Source organism: Planococcus citri, chromosome 4 (genome assembly GCF_950023065.1).
Source record: "Planococcus citri chromosome 4, ihPlaCitr1.1, whole genome shotgun sequence".
In the NCBI taxonomy this organism is placed as follows: domain Eukaryota; kingdom Metazoa; phylum Arthropoda; class Insecta; order Hemiptera; family Pseudococcidae; genus Planococcus; species Planococcus citri.
The window spans coordinates 43,005,791-43,031,422 of NC_088680.1; the positions used below are offsets into that span (position 1 = coordinate 43,005,791).

The following is a 25,632-nucleotide window of genomic DNA, read 5'->3' on the forward strand; positions in this document are numbered from 1 at the left end:
TCAATTCCTCAATGTTAATTGTTATTTGAATCTTTCATTCCTCAAGCCTCCTAACTCCTGCGTGGAATGCTATTCTACTACCAAACCAACACAACAAATCGGTACAACTACATACCATGATTGTGTACCTCTACCTATCGAAGGTTTCAGCGTACTTTTTGATGAAGACGAATACAGTGCGATCTACAATAACAGCATGCCACAAATGACAACCATTGAATGATAATTTCGCTATCTGTTTGTTTCTTCTGGTACCATTGAACCTGATGATGAATTGGCACAGTTTAACAGGTGTGAATGTGCATCAACGGGGACACTCGATCCCCTATCTTCTGGCTTGGAAAGCGGATGCGTTTACCACTTGGCCACCCTACCTATTTTACAATTAACTCTTTTGAAAGTACATAGGCAAATCCTTATCTACCATAAACCACTAAATCGGCTCTTGTAGAGTTTTCAGCGCTTAATTAGGGTTTACATTCACAGTATTTGATATAAGTTCTGTTTTATTTTAAAATCACATCCAACTAAAAAATTCAAGAGAAAAAAAATCATACGATTTAATAATCAACATTTATCTTTACATTTAAACTACATAGTATCTGTAGGTACTGAACAATTTTTTAAGAAATTCACAAAAAAGTCATCTGATATACCTACCTACTCCTGACTGCTCCAAAAATACACCATCGGATCAAGTTCTGCATATTTTTTCGATTTTTGGAAAATTTTTAGTTGCTCAATTTTGGTCAAATGTCCTTGGAAAAAATCTGCAGAATTTCATCACATTGAAATAAAAAATAGAGCAGATTTTCAGATTTTTCAGTATTTTAGAAAAAATTGACATTGAAAAAATGAAACCCCAATGTAAAATCCAGTGCTTATAAACTAAGATTCGCCATAGTAAATGCTCTTTCGATTGACTTAGGAGAAAATTTTCAAATTTTGCTTTGTCAGATTTAATATGAAATTTTCTCTCGTAAAACAGATTTTTTTTCAACTGAAAATTCCTCGATCACGAATTATGAAATTTCCAGTGTAAGAATCTTGAGAGTTTTCCTCCCTTCTATCAGTTTCCTGAATCAAGTGGTAATGATTTTAGAACGGTTCTGGAGCCTCTAGTTTGTTTTCAATTTTTTTCTGATAAGGGAAAAACTCCATATAAATTCAAATGCATCGTCTTTGTGACCTTTACGTTCGATTTAAACACAAATTTTCAAAATCTGTTTTTGTCTATTCAATTCTGAAATTTTCTGCAGCGATTATTCAATCAAAAAATCCGCTGAGGCTTTAGAACAGTTTGAAAACATCATCAATAAATTTGAAAAAGGAAAAATAAAATATGAACCAAATTTCAGCTTCATTACCTCAATTTTATCAAATCTGAATAATTTTAAAAAATTACAAGTAATTTTTGCAACTTTTTCATTCAATAGAAATTACAATTTTTCCAATTTTAATATCCTATGACGGCTATGACCACAATTTGTTCGCAATTTACCTCATTTTTATCGATTTTTTCACTTTAAAAAGAAAAATATTCTCGCATTCTGAACATTTTATACTGAATTTTTTCCAATTTCAGTGACATTATGCGGAAATTGAACGATAATTTTTTTATGCTAATGCGCAATTTTTCACTAGGTACCTATTTGGAAATTTGTCACCACCAACATCCAAAAAAAAATTAATTTCACTTTATCTGTTTAAAAAGTCCTCTTTTAGCTCCAAAATGGCTAAACAAAATCCAAAAGTCCTTTTTTTGCGAAACTTGCCCATAAGGTTTTGGTTTTTTTTTGCCAAATTTACCCAAGTCAAAAGTGTCAATTTTTAATAATTGTCAAGATCGCCCATAAAATCCGGTTTTTGCCAAAATTGTCAACAAATTTTCGTTTTTTCTTTAGTGAGTTGACGAAAAGTTGTAATGTTTTTTTCGTCAAAATTCTCTGCAGGAAGTATAGTTTTTTTTGGTAAAAAAAAGTCATTAAAGTTTGCCCAACAAGAATCCTGTTTCCCTCAAAATTGCTTGAAAGCTTCTTTTTTTGTCAAATTTCATATTTTTCTCCCAAATTCTCTCATTTTTTTCAGTTCTCAATGCAATTTTTTGATATTTTTGTCTGCCCCCTACAAAAAAGCGATGTACTTATCATCACAACTTTTGTGTGAGAACTGAAAACAGGGCGAACGTAAATGGCTGGTGGGGAGGGGGCAGTTCAGAACCAAACCAAGTTAAATATGCAAACCTTTTATCGCTTTGATATTGTCCTTAATTATTTATTGTAGTCATCTCACTTGACTCTTTCAGAAAAATGTCGATAATTTGAGTAATGACCCAAGCATAATAGGTACATAAAAACTTTCAAAAATACAAGCCCATAAATTAAAAAATCACTCACCGATTTGATCTTGCTCCGCAATTTATTGTCGAATACAGAACACAATGAAACCTCAGTTTCTGAATAAATAAAAGTTCTTCAAGTTCACACAGCACCGCACCAATCACAATAAAAGTTCACACGAGTTAGATATAGGTATATACTGAAACATAAAAGTAAACAAATACAACCGTTAAATTTGTATTAAAATTCGGTACGAATTGAAAATTCATTAATATTCAAAGGGAATTCATTTCACAATAGATAGACTCGTTAAAAAGACATCGACAGATGTGAAAACTTGTATTAAAAAACAAAACAGCCGATTCGCAAATAATAATGAACAAAATTAACGTTCAGAATCAGTTTCCATATTTTCGCCTCTTTTCATCTCACTCGTCTCAAATTTTGTAAGAAAAAAAATTCCATCGACGAAAAGTTCGCTTTTATAATAATGAAATTGTAAAATAATTCAAACTTCTTTGCTCATTTTCGTCGAATTCGTGGTACCGCGAAAACGCTATTTTTTCAAAAGGTTATTCGTAGGTACTCGTAAATTCTTTCACACCGGTATTGAAACAATATTTCTTATTCTCGAGTCTTCTTGTAGGTACCATACAAACAATAAAAAAAGTATTTAATGAAATTAATAAAACGTTTTAGCGAATCGATGACGAAACCAAGTCGAAGGGGAAAACACGCGGGTATACGAAAGAGTGGAAAAACAAATAATGAAAAAGAAAAAAAAACGAAAACTTTTATAAAAAATGAACTTGTCAACTGGGCCATTTCGCAAACAGTTGGAAAAATCCTTTTATTACTAAATTATGCTAATCAACCGTCATTTTTTATTTTATCGAATTATTTTTTAATCATCCGAATAAGTTTTCAGTTTGCTGGCCTGCAATGTTTCAAATTAAATGACAAATATTATAACGAAGACGACAAAGCGAGTCTTAATTATTTAATTATGAAAACGAAACTGTCATTTACAATAAAAACATATTAAACTCGGCGCCTTTTGTATACTTAGATCTGTATAATTTTCACCGCTACAATTCAAGATCTACTTAGTCGTATAATCGGGTACTTCGAATGCTAAATGAAAATATAAATATCCCATTATAGTACATTGAATTTTTCCAGCATGCTCGAAGCTGCTTTGATTTCTACCCTGTACACTTGTATAGTGTATAGCGATAGCGTACCCGAAGTAATGTTTATTTTACCATACTCGTACATATAAAACGTAACCATTCAGAAACCGTATTTTTGACAGTTCGTACGCGAAAACAAGGATGTAAAATACGCGGCAATTTTTTTTATTTGCTACGGCTTTTGCGCCAGGAGTAAATTTCACAACGGAAGAAAAAAATGATGAAGTCTCGTTGACATTTTAAACCCATTATTTACCTCGAACCATACACATATGAACTCGAATTATATAAATTGAAAAAAAAAACTCGAGAGTAAATATGCTGAGGATAAACATACGGGAAATTTACTTTCAAGGATTTCAATTTGTTGTTACACTTTGCAAACATTTACTAATGTAACTTGTTGCAAATAAACTTATGCTAATTTTTTCCTCAAAGCGGAGAAACGCGAATCGTAATTTTTATAGGCATCGTTTCAATTTTGGTGGAATTGGATGCAGGATTTTTTAGACATTTTTCTAGATTTTTTGGTGAGATATTTTTACAACTTCCTCATGTCCTGGCAGGTTGAAATCTGCCAGCCTCTTCGATCTAGGAATGGGTAAATTTCATACCTCAAAGAAGAATGTAAGTACGACAATTTCTCTTCTTGCTCTTTGGTTCCTAATTTGTGTCCATACGTCCTTTACGAGAAACCTAATTTTTTTCTCTAAAGATCAATGAAGCAGAGCTTTGATTATCTGCATAGATATTGGGACTTTTCAACATTCGCCCTTTTAATGGTTCAGTTCGATGTACGAACATTCCAACATTGAATTTTGTAAACCTTATAAGAATATAAAGTGAAGTAAAACATGTATAGTCGTATAAAGTACAATTTTCTGTACAGCACGACGTAAATTACTCACACATGGTAGTTTTTTTCCTCGAACCTTATAGGCTGTGGTTTTTGTTGAAAAAAGAATTAATAATTAAAGGCAAAAGGATCGAATTAATACCGTTTCAATTCACGCTAGCTTCCATAGCATGGGTAGGATGGAGGATGGAGGTGAAGGTGTATTTTACGTAACGCGCATTAAGTTTTATAGAAGTGAGCTAGTAAAAGATACTTTACGTATAATAAATGATGGACTGAATTATCGTGTTACGATGGTTTATGTATAAAAATCGAACCAGATAGGTTAACACGATGGTTAAATATTTATACAAGATTGCGAAAGAAATTGAACTTTTTCTTCATAATCTTATACACAGCGCATGCATCGATATATAAATATGTTTAACAACGTACGAGTATAACTACAAGAAGGTTAATTCTTTTCTGAGGCCAAAAAAAAAGTCCATATCGTCAAAGCGATTAGTCTGTACGGTTGTACGATACGAGAAACGAATTTGTAAGGGACATCCGGCGTAACTTCATTAAGACGGAGCGGAACTCGTAGAATCTATTCAGACGAATAAAGTCAACATGGTTTTCTTGGACGGCTAAAATGTGCCACAGAGATTTAGATATATTTGAGCTGAATTTCCTGTCAAAGAAGCTAGAATAGAATTTCTTTACTTTTTGCCACACGACTGTGACTTTGAAATAGAAAGAATAAGAACACAGAACCAGCATCGTTGATGCTTCTTTTACTCGACCCTCCGTACTCAGATGTCGAATGTTGATGTTGTCGTGTGCGAAAGCTATTTATTCGTACGTGGTTGTCGATGTCATTAAGAGGAAGAGGATCGAGTTGCCTCGATTCTTTTTCGATGAAATGTTTTCTTTATCTGCGGACAATTCACTTCGAATGTAGGTGTATGGGGGTAGGTGAGGTAGGTAGGGTTACCTACTCTGAACCTATTAGGAAGAAGGTTTTTGAAAATTCAAATTTTGCTCAAATTACGAAAAATACAAAAAAAAATGATTCAAGCTGTTGAGATAAGAATTTGAAGTTTATTTCCCACCCCATTTTTCAATTTACTCGTAATATTTTGATTGCGAGTTAATTGATTAAAATTGATGTATCAGAATGAGTCAGTCATTTCCTGGTCGAGTTCACCGAATCGATGGGATCGACTGAAAGTAGATTGAATCCAGTAGAATTTATTGCACCGATTTGGATTTTGAAAGAATTATTTACTAAATTTTTCGATGGAAAAAATTAAAATGCTCGTATAAATGGTTTTCAATTAGAATTTTATACTTAATGGTTGACTCATAAACTTCATTTTAAGCAGAAAAAATGCAATCGTCATGTTTGAGAATGAAAACTTCACTTTATTTTTGAAAATAAAATGCAATTTTCAATTTTGAAAAAAAATAAAAACTTCATTTTTGAAGGGGAAAACTTCGCTTTTAAAAAAAGTTTCATATGGAAAGCTAGAACGTTCTCTGTAGAAAAAAAACTCTCTGAATTTTTTTTGTCACGAAACAAACTTTGTTCTTGATCTAAACTTTGAAGGAAACTTCTTATTCGGGAGAATTTCTTTTTTTAGGAAGCTTCTTTTTGAAAAAAACTTTTTTAGGAGAAGCTTCTCTAATCACTTTTTTTTTGAGAAAACGAAATTATTAATTTTTTGGAGAGGGGCGGGAGTTGAATTTTTTACGGAGGAAAACTTTTGGAAAAATTTTGTTTTGTAAGCAACTCATTTTCAACCTCAATTTTTGAGGTAAAAAAAGATACTTGCTTTAGAAGAGAGAGGGAATGTGAAAAATTTTTAGGAGACCCTTATTTTTAGCCCTCATGGCCCAAATTGTCTCACGGTGATACAGATTGAAACATGCCTTTTACTTTTTTTTTTTGGATAAGTGGTAAAAATCTATTTTAATACTATTTTGAGTTGATTTAATTCGATTCAGCTCGAATAAATCCCAGATCAATTCGATTTCTGGAAACGTCCATTTTTTGAAAATCTCACAAAAAAGAGTCCAAATGAAATTCAGCACCTGGAATTTGAAATTAGCAACCCCACTGATCAATTTTAGTACAATTTTCAAAATTTTTATCAACTATGTACAATAGCAATAAGGGAATCTTTACAACTCGTCAACTCCAATCTAGCTGAAATTGGACCATGTTGCCCAGACTTCAAAACCAAATTTTCAGCTGCTGAAGTTGATTTTTCATTTTTTAGCAAACTTCTCAAAATGGCGGAAATGGCCTATTGGCATAAGTAAGTACTTATTAGTTTTCTACAAAAAGAGCAAGCATTGAGATAAAAATCTGAAACTTGGTTTGTATACTAAAATTGACCGCCCTTGGCACCATTTTCCAGCCAAACTGGAGCATCCAGCAAAAGTTGTATTTTTTACAGCAACTTCAAATCGCTCCCGAAGTCGTTGAAATTTTTCAGCAGGTAAAAAAAAATACTTTTCAACTCGTCACCTCGGTTTTTTGATCCACTGGGCTCAATCGATTTGGAATGTCGAACTTATGACACGATTAAATTTTCAGCGGCTGAAGTTAATTACAACGCCTCCTGGAGCCATTTTAATTGCTGTAGAAAAGTCAACTTCTGCTGGAGGCTCCAGATTGGTACAAAAATGGTGGCAATCGATGCGGGTGGTCAACTTGGGGAAGTAGCCGAAGTTTCTGGAAATGTATTTAAAAAATTGACGATTCTGAAATTGTTTGAAAATTAAAAATTTTTCAACTTGTACCAGCAAAAAAATACACTTTTCAATCCGTCACCCTAGTTTTTGTGAATTCACTGGTCCTAATCTAGTCGATCCAAATTTATAGATGCTCCCTTTAGGTATATATCCATCGGTACAAAAAATTTTGAAGTGGACAAAATGGAATCAAAAAAGGACCCTAAAATACTCCACCTGCAAAAATTTCAGGTGCTGCATTTTTCGATTTTTGGCAAATTTTTGAAAATTCATAGGCTCATTATTCTCAAGGGAAAACAATCATAATTCGATCAGATTAACATGAAAAGCTGAAATTTGATTTGGACTCTATTTTCGACTACCCCGAGTTCATTGATAATGGTTTCGAACCATTCTGGTGCCTTCAGTAATTTTTCAGATTCTGCAGTTTTCGATTTAAAAAAATATGTGCTTAAATCGATCGGAAGGGTTCAAAAGATGGTAAATGTCAATTTGATCAAATTTTGATTTTTTTCATGAGAAATAGGCCTTTGAATTTTCAAAAATTCCCCAAAAATCTAAAAAAGCATTTCAGCACCTCAAACTTTTGCTAGTGGTGTACTTACCTATTACTAGAAAATTTATTTCTGAAGATGCCCCTGGAGGAGAGATATGGGCCCTCAAATGGGGGGAGGGGAGGTATTTTCGAAAAAATGGCTCAGTTTCAAAAATGAGAGTCTACGTTGATCTAGATCATTGTCATCATCAGTTTTTGGCCATTATTTTTCTCAAATTGAAATGAGAAATAATGACCAAAAAATTGACACTACTCTATCCCAAAATATTCCCCCAGTTTCAGAAATGATAACTTTTCGATACTTTTGGCATAACTAACGGCCAACGGGGAATATTTGAGAATAATATATTTTCAAAAAATTCTGCACATTCGTGCTGGAAGTTGGACAATAGCATAACAATGAATAGAAAAATGTAAGGGCTGCTTGTTGCATGAGCACTTTATATAGAGAAGAGGCAACGGAATTTCAAGAATTCTCGCTAAAGTTTCCTTTTATACGACTCGTAAATCGCGTTCTGAATGGTTCAAACGACGAACGCGTTTTGTACAAATCGAATCCACACGCACGTTTAAGTATTCTATGAATAAGATGAATGAGGCTCAAACAATGGCAACCTAAGACTTTGATGCAGTTTATTAAACGTCAGAAAAGTATTAAACGATGTAACGTTTTCGCTGACAAAATTAATGAAAATTTTACATAAATGGAAAATTACGATGCTACTTTGGACGAACACGTAGCGACAGTACGATTTTATCCGGCTCAAAACCGTATAAACTCGACATAAACCCTTCGGCTTAAACCAAATTCCGCGCTCAAACATACGCCAATCCTTAAATCCAATGAGGCAAAAGGGAAAAAATGGTTATCGGTAATTGGCAAAAGGGGAAAAAATCTCAACAAGCTTATCTTCGATTTTGTTAAAGCAAAATGTTTTATCAAATTTCATTTTTTTAACCCAGTTTTTCATAAACCAAATACACCCGAATCATCATTCTCCTCGGCGTATAGTCGAAAACACGAAAATTAACCTAGCTTATACGGAACGAGCTCGTTAGTTTCTATGTAAAATACACATAGATGAGTATCGTATAGGTAGGTATAAGAAAATGTACTTCTGCTTACATATTGTAGGTATTAGGTAAAACGCGAACCTTGCTGTAAAGATCGGATTTCGAAAGTTGTAAAAGCTTATCAAAGAACGTAAGATTATCGATATCAACCGCGTTTGTAAATTTTTTTACGACTGTTTATCTGCCGTATTTCGTCTCTTCTTCGGTTATTTTCAAATGAAAAAATTAATAATTCATATTCTCTTCCATTTACGTCTGCTTAGTGTGTTTGTTTTGTTTTCGTCTTCCTTTCGATTCCCTGCCACCCTGGGCGACCGCCTTCTCCATAAATCTACCGTGCAAACGGTGCAATTACGTTTAAAAAAAAGTTCTTAATCTGCTTTTTATCTAACACGTTCTCGTTCGAACAAATAATAAAACGTTGATAAGGCGCTTTGCCACATTCGAATACATTTTCCGACGAGCTACTTTCCATAAATATTCAGATTAAGTTGCACCACACACATTTGCAAGTTGCAGCGCATAAATACAAATGGTCTGATCGCAAATCAGCCTTTTACTTCGATGTACGAGATGGAAGCGAGACCATTTTCCAAAACCACTGAGGAGATCTTCTTGCTGGGATATTGACGTGCTATTTATAGCAGGAGGATATAAAACATACAGCGGAATTTAAACGAAAGCGAGATGACCTAACAGATGCGTAAAATCAAAGATAATACTTCTTGATTGTTTACCAATTGGCTCTGAATAATATTCAGAAATATGCGTAAATTAGTGTAGAGGATCAAAAAAGTCAACTTAAAACTTCAAAGAGCTTGACAAATGAGGCAGAAAATTCAAGTTCAAAATTATCTAAAAATTGGCAGTAGTAAGGGGCACATCAAGTTCCTTAAGACACATTAAAAAAATTCTTATTTCGGAAATTTTTGGGAAAAATTCACAGAAAATTCTCTACATAGAATCGTCGTAATAAAGGAGGAAAATCTAAACCCAAGATAAAAATGACTTTAATAAGCCTTCAAATATCTCTACCAGTGTATTTCAACATTCGGAAATTTGCCACTACACATCCTCGCACACTTTTACAATAATATGATTCTATCGTACTTCGCTCGTCGCTTCGACGGATTACAAATTTACCGCAAAAAGAGCATCGCATAGAAAATTGCGAGCCATTCATCGGTGAACTGAACATGGCAAATAAAACTTATTATTTATTCAATAATTCCCAAAACACAAAACACTGATAGCAATAGGAATGTTACTCGTTTGTTAAATTAATACGAATACAGTCGAAATGAGAGAGGAGAGAAACTCACAATCGAGAAAATTACTCTAACGATCGATTTGCGTGAAGTGTTGGTAATCGCCGTGTAGGCCCACACGAGTACGAGTTCGAGAGCACGACTCCAAATAACAGCTTTTCCAACGAGCTTTAAGCTTATAAAATTCAACTTGTAATACATGATAAGTACGTCTTTTTAGCCGTAATTCTTGTACACGTATTAACTTGACCTTGGGAAGAATGAAAATTATTCTGCTTTGGCGAAAAACGGCTTGAAAATGAAAGAGGAATTTCTAATAACATATTTTTTCAACAAGAAAAAAAAAGGGAGAAATTATACAAGCTAATATTGTAGTTATAAATAAAACAACTTAATAGGTAAATCCACATGAGGCAAATTATTTCAAAACCAAAGAGCACCCAAGAGCTTTTGATGAAAGAGTATGACCTTTGTTTGACTCATCAAGTCGATAAAACTTCATTCTAGACTATACAGGTAAAAAATTCCAGTTAGGACGTTAGGTTCAACTCAAAAGAACAGACCAAAAATTTAAAAATTTACTAACTTTGAAAAATATCATTAACATTTGACTTGAAACCTGACGGAGATCTGTTTTCAAAAATTTCTTGTACTGAAATCAGTGAAAGGCTCAACTCTAATAATCATGGTAAAACTCCCTCGACCTGAGGGCAACGACACTAAATTTTTTCAATTTTTTTTAACCCAACAACGCTCTTGAAACTCACGTTAAATAATTCAAATCACTATGTAGAGAGTTAAAACTTGAAAATAGTCATTTAAAAAATAAAAACAAGATTCTCGGAGTGTTTTTTACTGAACGATTTTTTCAAGATTTTTTGAGAGATGCCCGAAACTTATCTATAAAAAATTTTTTGATACTTAATCAAATTTTAAAAACTAATTTTACTACAAAATCTTGGAAACCATCACTCAAATTTTAAAAAATACATTTTTCGATAAATAAATCAGTTTTTAAAAAAATAATATTCCTAAATTCAGACCTAATTTCTCCAGAAACAACAATTTGAACTTCAAAACCATCAGAGTCATTGCAAAGGGTGGGTCGTTTCTCTTTTTTTTTTTTTTTTTTTTTGATAAGAGCCTAGCAGAAAATCATGTCCAAATGATCTCAACAATTATGGAAAAAATTCAAATTGTTTGGTCAATGCAGGGCTATATTTAATTCTCTCCTTCCCCCCAAAAAAAGTAACTGTAAATAACCAAAAAAAGTTTGAAAAAGTACCTGGCCATTTTAATACAGAAAAATCACAAAAAAAGAACAATACTTAGGTACATTCCAAGAAAGTTACCTACTGGTAACTAGAAAAATTACCCGACAAAACGTATTAAGTAATAAAAGTGATTTTTGCAGACTTTTTGTTGGAAAATTAAGACTCTTTCGCAACTTTTTGGCAAAAAAACGTAATTTTTCGGTCAATTTTTGACACAAGGTGTAACGTTTTTGCACTTTTTGTCTATAAAGTAGGTAAGACTCCATTGTCACTTTTTGTACAACTTTTGAAAAAAATTAAGATTATTTGGAATTTTTAGCAATTTTTAGGCAGAAACGACAACATTGGAAAATTTTGCTAAAAAGTGAAAATTGTTTGCTGTTTTTAGCAGAAATCGAAACCTTTAACAATTTTAGCAAAAGTCAGGACTTTGCAACAGGACCGTTTAAAAGGGAGTGTAGCCAGTTGGAAAAAAATTCTTCAAAAGTACGTATCTATACTATAATAAATTATACTTTTGCAAATTATTCACTTGTAGATGTTATTAAAATTCTGTCTCGTTTTCTTCAAAAAGTAAGATCAAGTTTTCATTTCAAAATTGTCTACATAGCATTCTTAAAAAAAGAGAATATTTGTACTTTTCAAATTAATATTTAGCGACAATTTCTGTACTTCGATAATTTTTCATTAGATTTCTCAATATTTTCACTACTTTTTGATCTGGAATGTGATTTTGAAACTTTTTCATTTGGGCTCAATACGCTTCCTTCTGGTACTCTTGCTCGGATTGTTCTGAAGTCATAGAAAGCATCGTCGAAATTGTCTCCGAATTTTCTATCACTTAGATAGTGAGCCAGAAGATTAAATAGTATGTCTGGAAGATGGTTTTCAAGTTTCATTAAGAGACCAGCATGCCATACTCGATCAAAAGCTTGGCTTACATCAAGAAAAGCTGCAGCGCAATTTTTTTTATCTTTGAGAGAGTTGTTAATTTTTTCGACGAGACGATGTACTTGCTGAATAGTATTGCATTTCAAACAAAATCTGAATTGGTGGTTTGGAATCAGCCTTCTGTTTTCCAGAATTGGTCTTCGAATCGAGTCATATAACCACTCGAGGTGGTATCGCATACAAATCAACGCGTACCCTTATGCCGAATCGGGTATTTAGGGCTAACATCCTGTATGTTGGTGTTACCTCTATCGCATTGATGATGTATCTCATGGAAATTTATTTTTGAGCTTCCACTAGTAGTTTCCCGCTTGCTCACTAATGACATCTACATAAGCACCTTGGAGCTAGCCAAGTAGTTTAGAGACCGTGAGCTCCTCAGTGTTGACCTCTATAGACACTGAAACCAGTTTCAGCTTTTTGATTCTGCTAACAGATGCTGTGCATTATCTGTTAGCTCGGCTAATAACTGGTAGTCACCCAGTACTTGGTGTGTAATGTTGATAATTGCATGAAAGATTTTTAATTACATGGACAAGCTTGCCTCTGTAGCTGGGTTTGAACTGGGTACCACTGAGGGACTAGAATTGATCTTAAGCCTTTGTAAAATTAGTTTTTCAAAGATTTTAGATAGGATTGGCAATAAGCTGATAGGTCTGTATGATGAGGTTTCATATTCTGGTTTTCCTGGTTTATGGATGAGAATGACTTCTGTGTACCTACTTCCATTGGTTGGGATAGAATCCAGTCGTAAGTAAGTATCATGTTAAAAATTTGTGTGATATACCAAATCAGTCCAGGTGGAACTTTGTTGATGATTTTTCCATCGATTTTGTCATATCCAGGTGACTTCTTGTTTTTAATTTGTTTAACAAGTTGTCTAACTTAGTCAATTGTGATTTTTGGTATTTGAGTGTTGTTACATTCTGTAGCAGATACATTTGGTGGAAATGTACATGGCTTGATGTCCATATGGTGGCAAGATTTATTCGTCAAAACTCCCTAATTTTGGGATAAAAATGCAAAAATCCTATTTTCTTGCTTTTCCTAGTTTTAGAATAGAGATGGCTCACAAATTTCAAGTCTAGAACTCAAAATAACGCAGTAAACATTTTATCCATAGGTATTCAAAACTAAAAGAGAATTTAAAAAGTAATTCAAGAAAGATATTTAAAAATTTGCCAACATTTTTTCAAAAGTTCATTAGAAAAAATCAAAAAGAATTGTAAAATTTTGAAAAAAATATTATTTACTATAAAACTTGCATATTCTACAAGCGATGGGGAATAACCAAGTGTGCAGTTTATAAACCGACATTTTTTAAAGGTCATTCACACTATTCCTTAATTTCCAGCTTTCATAATACTTATCCCAAACCATTTTTGGTAAGAAATCAAAAAATCCACACCTATTCCGAAGACGTCTAATTCGAAATGAAAATCTTATTCCGACAAAGAAAGTCAAAAATCCAAGTTAGAAAAGTTTCAATTCTACTTACACCCCCTCCCCACCTTCCCCAATGCACTTCTCATAACTTTCTGCGAAAAGAGAAAACCGCAAGCATTGCCTCGTCGATACATAGAGAGGCTGCTGGACTGGCACACTCACACAGACCGATTCATCTTTTATACGACATAAATAGTATAGACGACGATGAAAAGAGTTCAACATTGCGTATAACAGTATCTAAATTTAATTCAATGCCAAAAATTCCACTTGCGAGCTTTTAAAGACGTAAAAACTAGACCGAGCGACGTTGGTCACGAATGATTTTTATTCTTTTATTACAACAAAACGCCATCGCCCCCATCGACACAGCAGAGTGCAAGTTCGTATGATAGAAATTCCCTTTGGTACGTAATATCGATAAAGGCCATAGAGAAGAGACAAAAAGAGGATATAATACACTTGGAAAAAATACTCGTCGGGAGTAAAAAAAAAGCGCCTAAAAGCCGCCGCTGCGCGTCAAATTAAGGGTTAAAAAGTACCTACAAAATAATAAGGTTAAAAAATCAATTGATAGACTACGTCGAGTTTGCTTACTTTTTATGCCCTTGGTTTGTTTTATTTATTTATTTTCTCATTCAACCTTTGAATTGAAACACGTAGCGTAGGTAATATAGGTAGATATGGTTTACCTATATCTCGTCTGTTCTCTTGTTTAGGTAACCCAAACTAATAACTAATTCAACGATAAACAATACCTATACAACAAATCGTTCAATCGTAGAAAATTTTCGAATTACGTTTCAGAAATTAAACAATTGCGAAAATTTCGACGAATTTTGCTTCTTTTTATTGATCTGAAAATTATGAGTCGTCGAGGAATACTCTATAGTACAGAGAGGTTGGGCGAGGGGGGGAGACCTCGAATCACGTGTTCGAGTATCCAGACACTGAACTGAATCACGAACAAAACGTTAATTTTGTCGAACAAATTACACACATAAACAATGATTACACGTAGTAATTATTTTCGGTTTACTAAAACAGAAGAAAAAAATCTGCTCACAAAATGTTGCCAAACGATACGTCGTCGTACTAGAAAGGCGATAGTTATAAGAGGCTCATTATGAAATTGGCATCCGCCTTCATCTCGTTTACACACAGACACTCGCAGAGAGCAACGTTCCGTCGAAGAAGAAAAAAATTCGCCGAACGCGGACGTGAATTTTTTCAAAGTTTGAAATTTTTCTCGCTCCGGGTGTAATTTTTTTCCGAATGAAATATCTAAAAACGCGTTAAATGACTATAGGTTTACGTATAGTACTGAACTCGGTTAAACCGACGATAATTTACCAAACAACATTAAGAATAGGTACGCCAGCGTGAAATATATTACCCGTATTATACGCTACGTACATACGCAAAAACGTTAAATATTTACACTCGTTTTACACACATCACATGTACTCGTACTATACTAGGTAGAGGTACGCATACGCATCTATTAAGCATCGACGACTTTAAAAAAACCATCAAAAAATACACCGACGAGGCGCCTCATCGCGGTTCAGGTACTAAAAAAAAAATTACCAAAACACAAACACGCAGAGGTAGACATTCCATCATCAACCATCCTGCTGCGGAACACTGTTGTTATATTTGTGTCAAAATTTATACGAGAAGAAAAAAAAATCTTTCGCGTTTAATAAGCGGCAATTAAACGAAAATTCACCTCGACTTATCTGGTTAATACTAGAAAAAAAGAGCTCGGGTAAACGAATGCCAATTCCGTAATTAGGTAATCTTCACCTTGATTATTTTTTTATACTTTTTTCTTCTTTTTTTTCCACCTTATGCACAATTCGCCCTTCTTCTTTTTCTTTTCGCTATTCGCGTCGCAGACAAATTGAACGGTTTGTAATTTCGATACATGCAATAAAAAGGAAGAAACTGTTTATTCGATCGTCGAATCTTTATCAAACTCCTTTTTTTTTTGGTACAAGTAGGTACGTTGAAATAGTCGCGTAAAGTTTCTGCCAAGAGATACCAAATTAATCAGAATTGGGTAATATGGTTCGTTAATTTGATTTTCAAACGATAGACGAATTTTCATTTCTTAAAAAGCTCAAAAAATAAGTCGGTATTAGTCGAGTACACTAACCCGTGAAACATAATATTGGTACGAGAAGAGCGAAGGAAGCGAGTTCAAAATCAAATATTTCGCCGGGATTGGAAATTTTTCAATTTTTTTTTTTTATTAGAAAAATAACAATAATATCAAATATCAAATATAAAATACATGTTCAGAAAAACGTAATTTTAGAAGAATTTTTTCATTAAAAACAGTTTTACTCAACAAGAAGTTTTGTTCAAATGCCCCTCTCCCTCCTCCCATCCCATCCTAAAAAGATCTTCACTTCGATTTTCAATTGAACAAACCCAACGTTATGTATTTGATTATTTCCGGCTGATTTTCAACAATTTTTTTTTTGAAAAAGGGCACATAATCACATGTTTTTCACCAAAGACTACATTTTTTTATATCATGGATGATACATTTAAGTATGTTTTCAGGGACGGAGGACGTGACCTACAGTAAATACTCCAGATCTAATATCAGGGTGTCTACAGAAATTTGTTGACCAAAAATCACTACTTTTTCACTACCTTTCAAAATATTTTCACCCCCCCCCCCGGCCACACGATCGATTTCCCTTTCTTTTTATGCAGAGTGTCTGTAACAAAATTAAAAATCTAGACTTCAGCAGGACTTTTAGCAGGACGTTTTTTAAACACTTGAGATTTTTTAAGAAGGAGAGAAGGTGGGCGAGGCAAAATTTTTCGCTTTTCTAATGTCTTTAAACATCCCAAAAAAATTTCAAGCAAACGGATCTCAAAAATATAATTTTATTGCCTATTTCAATTTTTGATTTTATTTTTACCTTTAAGGTTCTTTGCTAAAGGTAACGAAATTGGGCGAATAAAAAACTTTTTCAACGTAACCAATTTTTAAAAAATATACAAAAATCTAATGCATTTAAACGATTTTTGTGAAAAAAAATTCCAATTTTTCGAAATAAAACTACGAGTTTTAAAGTAAAATAAGTAAGAGTTGCGTAAAATAACAAGTTTGTCATTCGAAAGGTATAATTCTACCTAATATTCATATAACGTGTAAAAATTTTAATTTCTTTTTCAAGTCTGGAATTTTTTAATTATGGAAAAGAGAAACAATCTGACCCTTACGATGCGAGGGCAAAAGCTCTCGAAAATCAGTACTTCGAGAAGTTCGAGAGCCATAAAAAGCAATGTTTTTTTGTTTGATGAGTTACCTACTTATAAAAAGTTTATTATTTTTCTTCAAAATGTTGACATTTGAATGATGATTTTTTTTGAAAAATTTGAAATTGTAAAAAAGAGCAAACAAGCCTGAGTGAAGCGAAGGCAAAACCTCTCGAAAATTAGTACTTTGAAAGGTATAAGAAGATGTTTTGAAGGGATTACACCGTAGACTGAAATCCCTTAATGCTTCTAGGGTATCTCATCCTATGTATGTATTTTGCATATCTAGTTACCTGAGACAAGAAAGGTACCTATCCTATCTGGCAAAAAAAACCTTCGCAGTGAAAAAATTCAAATAGAAAGAGCATGCAAAAATACATTACCATTCAAAATTTCAAGGCCCAAAGTGCATTTTTCGATTTTTGGTAAATTTTAGAATCAAATGGCCAAAAATTGAGAAAAAAATTAAATTTTCTCGTCCCCTCGGATTCATAGAAAACGGTATCTAAAATCTATTCAAGTCAACTTTTGCACGTATAATCGCGATTGGCGCTTGTTAGCGACCCACTGGACCGGAAATTTCAATTTTCAAAAATCTGCTGGAGGCTCTAGTAGTTTCCAAAAAATCGCTGGAGGCTCCAAAACGACTTGAAATCCAGCAGTAATTAACTTCATATCGTAATGAAATTAGTTCGCAGAGTGAATTTCGGCCTTATAACTCTATTTGATGAAATTTTGATTAGGTACACACTGTTTTTCCGGAGTCGGATTTTGTCGGTTCGGAACCGTAAACCATATTTTCTCCAGCGATTTTACAATTAAAAATTTTAAGAAGTCTGACATGGTGGCTTGAAACCACGACCAATTGATTTAGCATGTGGAAATTATATAGTAGATATAAACTATAAAGTAAATTTTTAAACTTTCAACTTCATTAGGTAAAATTTTGAGAAAATTCCATTTTAAAAAATCTGCTGGAGGTTCCAAATCTTGAGCTACCTACTCAAAATAATGCGAACCCATTTCCATGAATCGATTTGGGGGCTCGAAAATCGGATATTTACATACCAAATTTCACCTTGCTCGATCAATTTGATAGAATTTAAATTTTTTCGCATTTTGTTCCAATTTCATTTTCAAAAGTTCATCAGAAATTGAAAAATGCACTTAAGCACCTGAAATTTTGGCTGGTGATGTGATGTATTTTTGCATGCTTTTTCGGTCTAGCTTTAAGAAGTTGCAGAAAACTACTTCATCCTAAAAATCAATGCCAAAAGTTCCCACAAGCATTAAATTTGACACTCATATCGCTTTTTACAAACTTTTGGTCCCTGATTCCACTCTGGCGGACTAGTTTTGGTTTTGAGAGCACCAGAATGAGATCAGCATCTCTGAAAGTCCATATTTAAACACCTACTACAGCTAATATACCCTCTGGGATGCATAATTTTCATTTTGACTTTTAAAAAATAAAATCAGCACCTTCAAAAACCAATAATTCGATACTCATATCACCCGTTACAATGGTTTGAAACTTTTAGGTTTTTTTCGGGGGGGGGGGGATTACTCAAAAATACTCACCCTCCAAGAGTTTTGAAATTTTGGCAAAAAAACTGGGTAAAAGGGAACACTGAAGAATTGTGAATTTTGTTCAAATTAATGATCGAAAAAAGAGGTTCTGGATTAGGTAAAATACAGGTCAGATGAAAAGGGATCGGTGAGTACAAGCAAAGACTGGCCTGTGGTTTTGAATGGGGATTGTCAATGCCTTCGAATGCTAAAAGAGCTCCAGAGGACCTCTAAACATCGAAAACCCTGTAACTGAGGGGCTCATTCATCGCAGTTTTTTTCAATTGATCAATTTTTTCAAGTTTGATATTCACAGAAATCGGTTTACGTCCCACAAAATAAAAAATAATAAAGAAAATTGAAGTTGCAGAGCATAAAATTTGCCATAAGTATTTATGTGGAGTGCAATTGATGTTTAGGGACAGAGAGGCTTTGTTTTGAAGACATTTTGTGCAAAAAATTATATTAGAACTCAATTTGAGGCGTATTTTTCATTTTTTGGTACTTATGATTTCTGAAATTCTAATGAGGGAGAGGGGATCCGTTTAAAAGCTGCTAGGAGCCTCTAAAATAACCCCTTTGTACCCGGATGAGTGTCAATTCTTGGTCATTTTTTAGTATACAGATTTTTAAAGTTGGCAAATAGAAGTGGAATGTTATCTATTTTCAACAAAGCGTGCAAATTTAAAATTGTTTTTTTTTCAAAACACTGCAAGAGAAATTTTGAAAATTCTCCAAAACTTTTATCAGCTTGCTCCTTTTAATACCTAGTCTAATATTTTCTGGAAAAAAAGTTTTAGGCATAATTTTTTTGAAAATGTGAAATTTAGGTAAGATTTTTGCACCTCTTTGCCACAATATTTTCTCATCCCTGCAACTTCACTCTAAATAATTTTCGTACAGGCCTATTATTTGAAGTTCATAATGCTTCTCATCTTCTTAAATTCGAACGAATCAAACAATTTTGAAAAACTTACTTAAAAATCGTGACGTTTGAAGTGCTGTTATAAAAACGTATCATAACAAAACACTCACGATCACAATACGTACTATTTTTTTCTACTGACACAAATACGCGTGGGTAGTGAATGAAATTATCAAATCTGAGTAATTAATTATCATTATAATTATGTCACACGTTCAAACAAAAAAAAAATGATAATCAAATCGAAATCGTTTTCATGATTCTGCATTATCATTCGAAAAAATAAAAAATGAATAAATAAACCAAAACCAAAATTCGTCAAAAATTGATAAAAAAAAACAAAATGATTTGATTTCACAAAACTATCTTTATCAAAAATATACACATTAAGGCTCTAGCCATTTAAATATCCAATGATTGATTTGCTACACAGGAGAAAAAATAATACCTACTCATCAGTTTGAAAAGAAGCCAATTACACGTCAACTGTCAACTAAATTATCCACCATACCTATTTTTTAAACATTTCAAGCACGTACTTAATTAACGATTAAACGAAAAACATTGAACAATTCGATTCGTGAGAAGGGTATCTTGAATTTTTAAGCAATAAGTAGTACTCTTTCCATGTCGAGCCTAACATTCTTCTGAATGAATCGATAACTGAAGAATTGTTTCACTCACTCGATATTCATCTTTTCCCTAAAATATCTTCAAAGCTTGAAACTTTTGACCATATTTTCCTTACAACATTTCTTTTGAGCATTACCTACCTATAAAAAAAGGTATACAATCAGCTGTTTGAAAGAATTCCTAAAATAATTATTGAAGAATAAAGTCGAAATATTCAAAAGAACTTCAGAAAATTCCGAGTTTATAATACCAACATCTACAATTCGAACACACAAACACCCTTTATGAGAATTTCTGTCTCCTCTTTTTCATAGATAGGAATTTGAAAAGAAAACGAAACAAAAACCAAAATTCGTAAATCTCCTGTAAAAATATAAGTATAAAAAAAAACAAGCCTTATTAGGAAAAAAATTCAATATAACATCAAACCCAGCTCGTTTTTCGTTTATAAAGTCGTTAAAAATATACTCGTAAAATCCCATCCAAGCAAACTTTTTGTTCTTGATAACAAGCTCCGAAAGTCGGATCATAACAAAAGTATTAATTTCGCCAGTATTTCGGATCCTTTTACAGATATTTGAAATTGAAAAGTTTCAAAAATAGAAATCTCTTTTATCAATTAGGTACAGCGAAATAATACAACCGCAAATGTTGAAAAGAAATGTACGTGGAACGTGGAAAAGGAACAGCCTAAGTCCAAAGAATCATATTATTTACGCACGAAAAACTTTCACGTCACAGATTACAATTTATTATCGACGAATTCAAATCTGTCCTACCTGTACATACAAAGACAGAAAAACACGCAAACACCAATAAAAAGACCACAGATATAAAACAAAAAAAAAATGAAAAAGAACCATAAGTAGGTAATTGTATGTGAGCTGAGAAATTTTCAAAAGCAATATTGCGAGATGCAAATACCGTACGTAGCTAAATTTCTCTCTGCGTCTTTATAAAGAAAATCAAATTCATGGTTCAAAACATACAGTATACAGTTAGGTACCTAAACGTTATATTTCACAGAATGAATATAGAAGAGAAGAGGAAAGTGGCAAATGAACGAGGATCCGAGAAAATTCGTCACATTAGGGCTTATAGGTCAGGCAAAGGTAGGTACAGATAGGTATCCGAAGTAAGTAGGAATTTCAATAAAATTTCATGTCGCTAAAAGGTATCAGACAAGCTTGATCCTCGTTGATTTAACGTTAATAAAGGCTACAGACATTAGAGCTTAGAGCTTAGAATCAGACTCACTTTAAAATAATTATCACCCAGAGGTGAAATTTTCTTAAATGAAAATTCATTCCATAAAACGGTCATTAAACATAACAACATTTCTCGTTGGCAAACGTGCGAGGTGAGAAAAGGAGAAAAAAACTACTAAAATTTAACCTCCGACGAAAGGATATCATAGCTGGAAAGGTATAAGATGCCTAGTTCGCAGTACATAGCAAATTAATGATTCAACTTGGGATACATTTTAATTAACACCCAATACTGGGGGAGAAAAAGTTTACTCGACTTAAAAAGATTACTCTTTTTATCTCATTACACGATGCACAATAGGTATGGCGTATGGCGTTCATGTAAACCATTTAAAAAGTTAATTTTCGTTCCACCTTAAAGTTGAGAAACCATAATAAGAAACTATAACAACATTTAAACGATATAAAAGCAGACCATAGAAGAAGGAAAAAACTAACGAATAGTGAAATGAGAATCATTTGATTAGATGCAGGACGCAGGTAGGGTTTCGTCTTCATTGAGGCTTTTTTATTCGCCATTTACGAGTTTGTTAAGGCCAGTAGAAAATTTCCTTTTGAAATATTACCTACTCGTAAAGACGTGTAAGTGTAGGTATATCTACTGGAGGAACACTGACGTCACATATAGAACGATTGTGCGGTATCATTTGGTGGTAAAAAATTCGTTCAATTTTCACGCTTTCTATTCGCCTAGCCGACCACTATAGAACCGATCAGGCAACCGCAAAGTTTAAACTTCACAAAGAAACCGAACTTATACAAATGAATCGTAGCCCTTTTCTCGCATAAATTTCTAAACCAAAACCCAATTTCGAGTATATCCTTGAGCAGTTCTTATCAACAAGACTGCCATAAAATATGCAATAAGATTAGTAAAATGCTTACTAGCAGCGTATAAAATAAACATCGACTCGTATGAGATCACGAAACATAGGCGATGGAAGAATTATATCAACGAAATTGCCTTTTTTTTCATTTCAACGCTGATTCTTTAGTTTAAAGCATCCTATAAGGAGAGCAGATTTATAAAATATGAACAGAAAGTGAATCGAAATCGACGATCCAAATGAAAGATAAGAAGGATTCGTAGATCCATGATCCAAAATTATGTGTTTGAATTTGATTTGAATATTCTCATCAATCCGACTAGGTACCAAAGATAGAACAATTTTTTCCATTGACGATTTGAAATCAAAATTGTGCCTATCAGCCTACCAATCACTCAATTAGAACTCGGAAACCATTATTTGACTCTGCAAGAAACCAAAAAATAGACTCATATCTTACAGCTTCAAGTTCTCAGTTCAGTTTACCCAATGGCCAATATTCAAACTTCAAAGCAATCAGAGATTTTCATTCACGTTGGTGCATTAAAGTAGGTAGCTGAATCAAGTCAGAACAAGAGAACAGACTTTATCCAACAATAGGAAACACAGGAAACCTTATCAGGTTATTTTGGAAATTCTAAAAAATATGAATCATCACGACGACGATGCAGAACAAAACCATTCCTCGTACGTTGAATGCAAATCGATCATTCCAAGATTAACGTCTGGATTATGTTCAAATGAGATAAACTTATTCGAGGTTGAAGTGAATGAATTAGAAGATTCACCCACCTATATAACAATGGTAAAAATACTGTCATGTAGAAAATGAATCATGTATGTAATACATTTCAACACAGACATCGGTCATCTTCGCAATGCTCATCAAAATTTAGTCCATTATCTGGATTTGGATTTCTTAACGATTGGTAACCAAACCACATTAAACTTACAAGATGTTAACCGTAGATTCTATACGTGTTAATGTTATGATTAAACATTAAACGGATGCAGTTTAAAAAGAGATTCATGTGCGATTGATATCGATGCGTTTTAATGACCAGTTTTATTACTCTCTACATACTTTATTCGCCGACCAAACAATTCTGTAAATATATAAAATATAAACAAAGATAAGGACGAATTTAATTAAACGAAAGTATCAATTTTCACCTTATCAAGCTTCCAACGTCCCTATACGTTAAACCACTCGATGCATAATATTCAAAACAAATGTGAAAACATGTGAGAATGCGATGATGACGTGAAATCTACACATCTATGCAAATAACATAAAATCCCAACCGATACCGACACACTGAAATAATTGATATACAAACGTAGGTAAGTGATTAAAATAATAAAATAATACATACATCCATCACACGAATTTTTTTTTTAATTCGTATAAATAATTCGAAAATAAAATAAAAACTTACCGATAGTTAATGCAAAACAGCACTGTAAACACAAAAAATTTACCACCGGTTGAAGTATTCCAAGTACTACGAAAATTGAAACTAAAACAGATCGTTATATCGATAGTTTAATTGATTTATTGTTTTTAATTTAATATTTCGGACGAGACGAAAATTCGATGAATAAAATTAATCGCGCCAAATCTGCACCGAAATACGCGAACAAACGACGATTCACACACGAGGGACGAGTGAGAAATGTAGAAATAAATGCGGCGAACGAAACGAAAACCAACGCACGAGATTCGAGGAGAAAAACGCAGTGTTGCCAATGTTTACTGTAGAAATTTTATGTTGAGAAAAATGTTGCCTTTTGAGCTTTTTCTTTTTATTAAATTTTGAATTGTGACTTGTGAGGATATTCAATGTAAGTTTATATCATGGTCTAGATGAACTGATATACTCAGACTCGTTTCTATTTCATCGAAGGAATTGTTCCTGGTCCATTTTGCCTTTGCCTTTGCTTCAAATCACTAATCAGCGCCTACCCAGTACAGCACGTACGGTTGCATATTATTAAAATTTCAGGGTGTAAACTAATAAACTTGAATAAAATAAATTGCGAAGAAACAACGAGAATTAAAAATTATTACCAGGTAGGTACTGCTCTATATTCATTCATCCATCTTTTAAATTATCATCTCCACTTCCATTAATACAATGTTACTCTGCTGTTCAACGTAGAAGACCCATTCAGCGACTACGTTTCATTGTTTTAACGAGGAAAGGTATCTAGGTAATGTTATTGAAAATTTAATTCATCGCATTACTCGGGTGAAAACCTGTATAAAGATCTTATGACATGAAACGTCTGGCAAACTTCCCTATTATACTAATGAAATGGAACTCTTTAGCTAACGTCAGCTTAATTACTTAACCAAAGGAAGCAAATAACAATATTAACGGCCTATCATCTCGTAAAAAACATTACTAATTGCAAAGAAAGTTCATCGGTGTAAAATGCGAATAATACTCATGTATCATTAACTGCATTTATTGCATAAACATAAGTAAGAATCGAAAGCTTCACTCTTTGAGAAGAAAGATAGAAATGATTACGTAAATAAATACTCATCATAGGATTCTGGAAAAAAAGACGAAATCTTTTAAAAAAATGAGCTTTCACAAACTATACGTTAAGAAAAATTTTAAAAACACACAAAAAATACCTACCTACCAATAAAAAATCGGTTTTACTGATTGATTATCACAATTTTAAATTTTCAACAATGGATCCATGATAGGTATGTCACTCTGCGAGCAGTGTGACTAGTTGAAATTTTGACAGTTAATTTTCACCATTTTCCCCCTTTTCTCACAATTATTTTATTTAATCAATCAAAAACATAGGTAGCTTGGTAGGCTAAATAAAAATGATTAATTCCTTGTTAACTTATTACTGAAAAGTAAAAAATCACGAATTTTTCATTATAGAAATTAATTGCAGGAAAGAAATTAATCAATCCGTGCGGGAAAATGATGTCTATTATACCTATCTATCTGTTTTAAATATCTAAGGAGGAAGTTGAAAATTAAAAGTTCATCAGCAGAGAAAGTTTCATGAAAATTTAAAAAATTGAAATTAATTAAATGCATGCCATGCTTTATTTCTATCCGACTCACCACTCACCTATGAAGCCTGAAGGATGACTCGTGAAGGCACTTCTGGAATTCGGAGTCAAAATACATTTTAAAGTAAATTCGACTTCATCAGCAGAGACGAAACTACCGGCCACCGGAGGGTGCGGAGGGTGGTCCACCCCTCCCTCTTTCAAAAACTTTTTAAAAAGTCGGCAAATTGTCAAAAATTGATCACATTTTTCTCAAAACTGAAAAGTGTAGCTCTCGGGTGAAATTTGTCGAAAAATTTGAAGAATTATTGACCACAACATTCGACGAATCTTACAATTTTGACGACTGCGGTGAAATTTTTCCAATTTTATAATTTTGA

General features: G+C 33.1%; 1 long non-coding RNA gene across 1 annotated transcript; it reads right to left on the bottom strand.

The window, feature by feature from the left end:
- Positions 1 to 644: 644 nt before the first annotated feature.
- On the bottom strand, positions 645 to 23,893 carry LOC135845899 (uncharacterized). The gene is made up of 3 exons (XR_010558854.1): positions 23,643 to 23,893; positions 2,397 to 2,538; positions 645 to 770 (listed from the first exon to the last, which is right to left on the bottom strand). It is a non-coding gene; the product is annotated as an uncharacterized LOC135845899 (long non-coding RNA).
- Between the last annotated feature and the right edge of the window lie 1,739 nt (positions 23,894 to 25,632).